Raw genomic sequence first — 8,973 nt, 5'->3', positions numbered from 1 at the left:
TTCCATAGTATGAATAACACTTCGGCAAGGTCCCTTTTGACTCTTCAAAGGCTTCCCACAGCCATAGCTCCTTTAAAAGTGATGTAGAAGAAAGACAGAGCAAATATCCCAGAGGCCCAGAAAGATACTGTGAAAAGCCTGAGGTCAAACAGCAAGATGAGGGTGGAGCGGCCAGGAATGGAGCCTCGAAACACCAGGCCTCAGCCAGAGGGCGCACGTGGGGTTTGTGTGCCATGAAGAGGTTGTTCAGAAGTGAGGAGCACGGAGACCCCATACAGCTGGGCAGGTTGTGTACTGCATCAGGGCACCCCCACCAAAGGAGTGCCAATCACATCCTGGACATCAGAGACTTGTATGTATATTTATTGTATATTTATATGTATTGTATATGTATTCAATCTGGATTTCAATAAAGTGTCTATTCTAATAAAATCTGTATATTATCACACTTTTCCAACAGAAAGAAGTAGTATGTCTTGAAGAGGCCCCTTTTTCTAATCTGCACAGAGGTACTGTATGACTGGCAGCAACCCTGATAGAAGGCACTCATACTTGGGAAGCCTTGTACTTTTCTGGGCAAAACAGAAAGGAAGAGTGGTGGTCTCACTACGCCCCCAGAAATTCAGCTGCTCTGATGGCAAAAGAATCTGGGGAAGGGGGTACGCAGGGTAAAGGTATCCATACACCAGTAAGACAAAAGACAGCCTAAGAGGAAAATGGGCAAAGGGCATGATTTATTATCACAGATGAGGAAAAAGGCAGTGAACCTCTGAAGGTTGGCTGTGGATATTTGTCATTGTCCGTCCTGCATAGCGTCCCAATGCCCACTGCTGCCTCCTGAGTGTGTAAGATGTACCAGGCTCTGGGCTAAGTGCTGTACATGAATTATCTCATTTTTCCTTCTACAGCCCTTTGAGGGAGGAACTTCTATGTCTCCTAGCAGATGGGGAAACTGAGGTGAGTCTGGCCTCCAGCCATGTTTCTAGGTTTCTTTTTTTAATCTGAATGTCTCTAGGTGGCGTCAACACTCTCTCGTTGTCACAGGTTCCATCATCCTCTTCTGTAATAACTACACTCACTTAAAAACATGTTTCCTTTTTTTAGCAGCCCTATTGAGATGTAATTCACACAACCTACAATTCATCCACTTAAAGCATGCAATTCAGTGGTTTCCAGTATAATCACAGTCATCATCACATCGGTTTTAGAAAAATCTCATCACTTCATAAAGCCACCTTGTACTCTTTCACCTCTCACCTTTCTATCCCTCTATCCCCCCAACCAGCCCTAAGCAATTATTAATTTACCTTCTATCTCTATAGATTTGTTTTTTCTGGACATTTCATATAAATGGAACAAGACAATATGTGGCCTTCTGTGTCTGGCTTCTTTTGCTTAGCATAATGCTTTCCAGGTTCACCACATGATAACATGGATCAGAACTGCATTTATTTTTAGGACTAGGTAATATTCCATTGTATGGACAGACGATATTTTGTTTATCCATTTGTCAGTTTTTTTGATACTACCTGTTAGTTGCTGTTCTAAGTGCTTTATCTCATTTAATCTCCAAAGCAATCTTATGAGGTAGGTGTTATTATTACCTCTATTTCACAGAGAAGGAAACTGAAGCACAGGGAGATTATCTAACTTGCCCAGGGTTACGCAGTTAGTGAATACCTGCCTGGCCACCGAGTTTGTTTGTAATTCCCACTGGCACAGGACCCTTCCTTTTATTAGATTCCCAGGGGCAAATCAAACATACCTTAGCCCGCTCATTTATCCCGAGGTAGAATCCAAAATGGTGCACTGAGGCCTTCTGTCTCCGTTACCCACCCGGTCCCTGCCCAAACTTGGCTCCTTCTCCAGCCTATTCAATCACCTCCGCAGTCAGGAATATTCTGGAAAACCATTTCCACAATAGAAACGCCTTATTCAACAAATGGTTTTTGGTCAACAAAAGGGGTTGACCAAAGGGGTGTCATTTGGGCCTGTGAAATCCTCATTATGTGGGACCTTACTAATTCAATATTTGTGATCTTTTCAAGAGGCTGTGCTGGGCTAGAGTATGATTCGGTTAGCAAACTTTTCTTCACTATGAATTACAAATTCATAGCGTAAACAAAATTGTAGAAGACATGTTTAAACAAAGTGTGTTCAAGCCTTCTCAAAAATTGCAGAAACACCCAGGAGTCACCCAATAGCTGAGATGCAAGTTACTCCTAACTCTTATCGATTCCTTAGGCAGGTTCCCTGAAGACCCAACAGGCAACCTTGCTAAACGGGGTCCTGACAAGACTCTCGAGACTCACTGTGCCATGGCCGCCTCCCTTCACAAGATGCAGTGTTTTAGGCTCGCTCTCTGATCCTCTAAACCAGCCCTGGTCCTTCGTTGCATTTCTTCTAAGGAAAAGCTTGTTTTCTGCCAATCAGACATTCTGCACAACTAGACAGTGAGCCTTCAAAACCCTCTTGGGCCACCTCAGGCTGAGAAACATTTAAGATCAGGTCCTGGGAAGGACCAGCAGGAGAGGGGTTCTGGGGGTGCTTCTGAACTTGGAGACCCCTCCTTCCATAAACCCTGCCACTCATCCCATAGAGAAAGTTCGCCTAGCTGAAAAGTCTGAGGACAGGGTGACAGCGGCAGCCATCCGAGACAAGCTCTCAGCATCTTCAGCCTTTTGAGTCCTGGTTGGCTTTGATCTCGTCACTTCCTGTGGTCCAGCCAAGGGAGGCAGAGGAGGGAAAGTCTGGAGTGGAGGGTGTCTGCTGATCCTAGCGTTTCCAAAGGGAAACCTTCCACGTCTTCCTAGAATCTTAGGCCCTGGGTTGTCAAACGTTCAGGGTTCAGTCTGCCCCACTCTGTCCCAGTTTAGAAGTTAATTATTTTAAAGTAACAAAGAGATTTCAATCTCCTGCAGCTTTCCAGGGGACGCCTTTCATCCTGCCCACAGAGCAGCTTCAGTGGCATTCTGTGGGGACGGGGTGGGGGGTGAGAGCAGGGATCCAGTAAAAGGCAGAGGTGTATGACCCACTGAACTCTGGCTTCCACCAGTCCCTCCTGGTGTGAATACAAAAAAAATCCCAGAGAGGGAGGTTAGAGAGCTGCTGCTCAGAGCTGGCTTCCTAACTGCCTTGGCAGCTGACCTCTCTCTGGGCCTTTCTTCTGCCACAAAACGGAACATTCTGCTAGAAGGGACTGCACACAGCTCCCAACTCATGCCCTAATTCTGATCTCTTGCTAGAGGATTCCTGGAGAGCTGTGTTGAGAAGGATTTTGAGGGTTAGCCGGAGAGAGCGAGCTGGGACCCATGAGCAATGTCTGCTATGTGCACAGGAAGGAGAGTGGTGGCACATCTCCTCGACATATATTTGATACTCCTGACATTGATATCCAAAGTCCTCTTGGGGGTCAGGTCTCCTATGACTTTATGATTCCTCTTGACCGCTGTTTTCTTTGCCTTCCCAAGGACCTGTTTCAAGGGCTGTTCCCACCCACCAGGAATTGGCACTGGTCTGCAGACAATTGCTTGTAGGATAGGGACAGTCAAGGCCACAGGAAGCCAGCTCTCCTTGAGATTTAGAAATAAGCCCAAAGGAGAGTTTCTCTGTCAACACTGAGCTGAAACCCACAGGGCATGGAGCACAGCCAGTGTAGATCGCCCCTTCAAGATTACCCACTATGAGACAAACACAAGATGTGGCCTCTGTCCACTTGGTTTAGGCATGGAGGACTGAGAAAGCCAAAAACCATCTGAAAAAAGTGAAAAGAGCTTTGAGCGGAGTCCTACTGGGAACAGGGCAGTCTCCCGGTCTCTACAGCAGAGATGATCACGTGTGTCTCCTCACGGGCAGCAGGGGTGTGGGGGGGGGCGGTGTTACTGTGATGGCACAACGAGATAATGCATGCAAAGTGCTCAGTGCAGAGCCTGGCACCAGGGCGCAACGCCTAATCAAAGCAATCCAGTGCCCATGGACTACTCTCCAGGGTCGCTCTTTGGTGACATTGGGCCTACGGATATTAAATCTGTTCTGAAGCTTGCCCTCCCATCATCAGGGCAGGAGCCAGCTAGCTCACCACCGGGGCCCCACGTTGGCCAGTTCCAATAACACGATTAGTCATTTTTCATTCCTGAGATGTCTACCCATGGGTGGGTGCATGTGTGCATGTGTGAGTATGTGCCTTTCAGAGCAGGGGAAAATCCATATTCTCTCTCTTCTGACCGAATTAATCAAATAAATCTTCTGTAAGGAGCTGCTAAATGAATCACAGATGTCTCTGCCCTTTTACAGGTTGCAGAAAGCACCCGTTACAGTTCTTTTAATTTATCAGAGGAAAAAAGATGCCCTCGTGTGCCCCTTCCCGCTTGCAATAATAATCAGAACCAGTCTATTTTCCAAGGGTCCGAGACTCATTTTCAAAAAATGTGTATCAATAGATGTAGCAGCGGGAAGATTATTTTGCCAAAGTTCCAGCCTCCAGCACAGCAAAGGTGCCCTGGCTGGGGAGAGCGTTTATAAAACCACATTTAATAAAAGAGTGTTATATTAAGTATGTTTGTGAGTGTATTTAAGCATATGGTTTCCATATCAGGCGTAAAGATGGCAAACACATGGTTTACCTTCTTTCTAACCTTTCCTGGAGACGTCCTTTCTAGGGGGTGGTGGGATGGGCCGATTTGGGGTGGGTGTGAGTGAGTGTGTGTTGTTTTGTTTTGCTTTTGACAACTCTGCCTCCCATGGAAAAGCACCGAGGACGGTTCAGAAAAACACGTGAAGACTCTCTGCCTTTTCTATTTCTGGCGTTAACCCAAGAAACTTGCTTTGCTTGCTTTCCTCCACTGGCCCAGCCTTCTCCCCACACTCCCTCATCTCCTCCAAGGTGCAGGGGGCTGGCTGACTTTAAAGCGTGAATCAGTTTCAGCTGCAAAGAACTTGAACTCCTGGAATTTAAACTTGAACCCTTGGGTAAAGCAAGAGCTGCAGGGAAGGCTGCCCACCTTGGTGTCCACGAGTCCCTGTTTACCAGCGAGCCACCCAACTCCAGGACTCGTCAGCCCAGAGATGGCCTTTCGGTGGGTTGGGAATGGAGGAGGTATCTTTTCCCTTTAGGTCAGATGCAATGGGCTGTATGTAGTCCTGTAGGCCTGGGGTCCCCGGAAACGCAGCAAGGAAAGGCTTCCACCGGCTTCCACCGCCCACCACCGGGAAACAATCGACACAATCCCCTGATTCAGAGACAATCCAGGAAGCCAAAATGCCAAACGAGGAAGGGGATTGAGTAGGGGTAACTGCAGCGAGGCCGCCCTGCCCACCCCCACCAGCCCAAACAGATTTGCCTGAGCGAGTTATAAATCTACTGGTACCATTTCTTTTTCGTCACTTGCCTAATCCTGTGCCCTTCGTTTCATGTGCTGTAATTATTAACATCTGCTTTCTGAGCCCGGCCCGTGTGGAGTTTGCAAAGGCAGTTTTCAGCCCAGAACAATGGTGACAGCTGTTTCATTTAGCCCAGGGCCAGCACTTCCTGTTCAGTCTACATCTGCCCTCCTGTGTCCAATTTCTGTTTCGGGGTTTTGTGTTTTGTTTTCTGGGTTTTTTTTCTCCTTCATCTGACCTTACTATATGTTTAAGAAGAATTTCTAACTTAGCACTCCAGCTAGTATTTCTAGTACATATGCTTATTAGATTGGCAATGGCCAGAGATAGGAAAACAGCCTGGATTGTCTCTGGTAGCTAATGTGGTGGAGGACAGAGGCAGAAAGCAGGACTGACCACGGACCCGGAGAACCAGGCTCTGAGGAAATTCCTAGGCCATGAGGTTGAGGACTAGGCTGACCTCCCTGGAACAGGAAAATGGGAGTAGCTCATCTGTCCCCTGGCTGGTGTCATCTCCAGGGCTTATTTGGTAAGTGCTCACCCAAACACCTCCCTGAGGGGACCATGTTTCTGGGTGGCCATCAACAAGCAGGGGCCCTTTTTTTGGAAACCAAGCAGGCTTGTGGGGTGGGGCAAGATTCAGGGGCTCCATGCTCACTTTTCCCCACTGAGTCTCCAGCAGTGCAATAAAAGCCCTTTCCCATTTGCACAGGGAGGTCCATGGACAGGCAAAGGAAGTGCTGTGGATAAGAGAATAAATAAAAGAGAAACAGAGCTTTAGGCGATCTACCTGGGCCCCTTGAGCATATGAGGCTGTGTATGACTAAAGAGAACAGAGAGCATGCCCCACTTGTGCCCTTCCATCCACCCCACCTACCCAATTCCATCTGATCCAAGCCTGGGGTCCCCAGCTCGGCTGGCACGCAGATGTCCAGTTATTATGAGACCCCACCACAAGCACTGGGGTAGGAGCCTCAAGATTTGTGAAGGCTGCCCTTAGGCATTGCTGAACATTTATTGCCAAATAGGGTAAAAACTAGTCTCCACATGGCTAAGAGCTTGCAGGGGTGTGTAAGTGTCCTGTGGGTGTACAAAGCAGAGCGTGGGAGCCAGAGGACTGGGGACATCCGGCGTCTGTGTTTGTGCCTTTTTCCAGACCTCAGGGCATCAGGATTGGCAGCGACCCTGGAGATCCAATGCCTACCTGCCTCCAGTATTTTTCTTAACTGATGAGGAAATTGAGCACCAGAGAGAGAAAATGACCATTTTACAGCGTAGCTTGGTCAAGCTTGCATCTATCAATAGAGAAGCAAAGGAAGGTAAATCTACGTTGCTTCTAGAAACTGGAGGCATTTTGACCATTTCAATATGAAATGTCTCTTTCAATTCCAGACCCTCTCCCCGCTTCTAAGTGGCTCACATGAAAACAACTAGGGGACCCCACTCACAGATGGGAACAGTGAGGTGAGTTAGGGAGAACCTAGCTGGCTGCACCCAGGAGTCCTGAGAAGGGAGCAGAGCGCTGACATGACACCTGGGGACCAAGGAGGCTCCTGGCGTTTGGTCAAGGGCTCCATGTCTTGGCAGGAGTAAGCCAACAGCAGGAAGAGCTCAGGTGTGAAAGAGATGCAGCTGAGAGGGTCCTTCCCCCACCATCCCCACCAGGTGCAGAGTGGGGAAGTCCCCAGACCCAAGGAGACCTACGGCTCCCAACCTGTCACCTGAACCTGGAGGGGCTGGAGGCCTGACCCCCGCAGACATAGGAGTCACAAGGGACTTTCCCTGAACTCCCAGGAGAGGTGACCATTGTCAGAGTGTCTGATGCCCCTGGGCCCTGCAGGGGAGCCTCCCTGCCCCCACCCAGTCTCCTGTTCTACCCCTCCATCCTTCTCACTCACTCCTTTTCTTCTTCCAGTTAATTGCAACTTTTTTCTCAGCGCTCTGATCTGGATAAGCCACATCTCATTAGAAAAAGATTTAGCTGGAGCCAGTGCAGGCTGGAGAAGGAATCCCTCACCAACAGAGAGAAGACTTGGGTGTAATTGCTCTCTCCCGCCATTACCGCACCCTCCTGCCCTCCAATCTTTTCTCTGCTCATTAGTCTGAAAAGAAAGTCGCAGTCCACTGTCTTGGTGTTCCAAGTGTCTGCTGCTGAGGCAAACAAAGCGAAGTGCTTTGATGTTTTCTTTTGTCGGGGGTGGTGTCCATGTGGAGAGCTTTGGTTGTTGGGGTCTATGGGAGAGTGTAGGAAGCACCTTGGTTAGGGGAGTAAAGCTCTTCGGGGGGGGTGTGTGTGTGTGTCTATGAAGTGCTTTGGTTATTGGTGTGTGTGTGTGTGTATGTGTGTGTGCATGTGTGCATGTGTGTGTATGAAGTTCTTTGGTTGATAGGGGAATGAAAACTTGTGTGTGTGTGTGTGTGTGCATGTGAAGCACATTGGTTGTTGGGTGCATGTGTGTAAAGAACTTTAGTTGTTGGGGGACATGTGTTTGTGGGTATGAAATGCTTTGGGGCTTGGGATATGGCTGGGAGGTGTTGGGTGGGAACTGTTCAGTTGTTGGTGTGTGGGTGTGAAGTGGTTTGGTAGTCGAGGGGTGCATATGAAGCCCTTCATTTGTGTGTGGTGCTTTGTTTATTGGGGACATGTGTGTTGACACGCATTAGTAGCCCCTTTGGTCTTTTCCTCTCGCCCAATTAAATCCCAACAGATGCTTAAATGGCGATACATGGAAAATTAATTTAAGAGCAAATCATCTCCCCAGGTAAGGACCCCAAGTCCTCAAACATCCAGCAATGAAATGACAGCATTTTCATGTTCTTCCTTCAAGGTTTGGAAATGTTCTACCATGACCATGTACTCCTTTGTAATTACTTGGGGGAGGGAATGGGGAAAGGGTATTTAATTAGTTTATTTTGTAATTGAAAAAGTACTGTATGCTCAAAAAAGACGCAAAGCAGTAATAGGCATCCCTGGCACAATGGGGCTAGATCATGAAAAGTTGCTCTCTCTCACAGTCCTGTCCCCAGTTCCCTTCCCAAGTCAGCCCCTACCAGTAAATTTTGCATTCCAAACATAGGTCACATTGGCTCGTAGTATTCTGCCCTTTGCTTCTTTCACTTCACAAGGTATCTCAGGGTCTGTTCTCCAGCAACATAGATTTACATGAATGTGTTTTGAATCCGTGAAATTAGTTAACTGGAAACCAGGAGCGTCCAAGTGCCACAGTGACCAGAGCCCTGGGCCCCAGGATCCCACAGGGCAGGGAGGACACCGTTCCTGCAGCCCGCCTGTCACCTCACCCCTCTCTCCACTCTTCACCCTATTTGGATCTCAGTCTGTTGAGCAGTTGTTACAAACACTTCCGCTGCACCAAAATCAAAATGGACACAACTAATTGCAGAGGATGCAAAAGTCCTATTTGTGATGCTGGAGGGAATGGATCTGGGGGAGGAAGGTTTTCAAAGGTACCCAGTGACCTGCTCAGAGCAGGAGGGGCCAAGGATTTATCACTGCCCACTGCTAAGCCCACACGCAGACCCTCCAGACCTGTCAGGTCCCAGCAGGTCCCTGCAGGCTCCAGTGAAAATGGCCTG

General features: G+C 48.3%; 1 long non-coding RNA gene across 1 annotated transcript; it reads left to right on the top strand.

Moving 5' to 3' along the window:
- The first annotated feature begins 492 nt into the window (after positions 1–492).
- On the top strand, positions 493–6,765 carry LOC109382973 (uncharacterized). Its single transcript, XR_002124025.1, has 3 exons — positions 493–509; positions 909–957; positions 6,536–6,765. It is a non-coding gene; the product is annotated as an uncharacterized LOC109382973 (long non-coding RNA).
- The last annotated feature ends 2,208 nt before the right edge of the window (positions 6,766–8,973 follow it).

Source organism: Hipposideros armiger, unplaced genomic scaffold (genome assembly GCF_001890085.2).
Source record: "Hipposideros armiger isolate ML-2016 unplaced genomic scaffold, ASM189008v1 scaffold_74, whole genome shotgun sequence".
Lineage (NCBI taxonomy): Eukaryota > Metazoa > Chordata > Mammalia > Chiroptera > Hipposideridae > Hipposideros > Hipposideros armiger.
The sequence above is the reverse complement of the archived record's forward strand: the minus strand, read 5'-3'. Positions and strand labels throughout refer to the sequence as shown.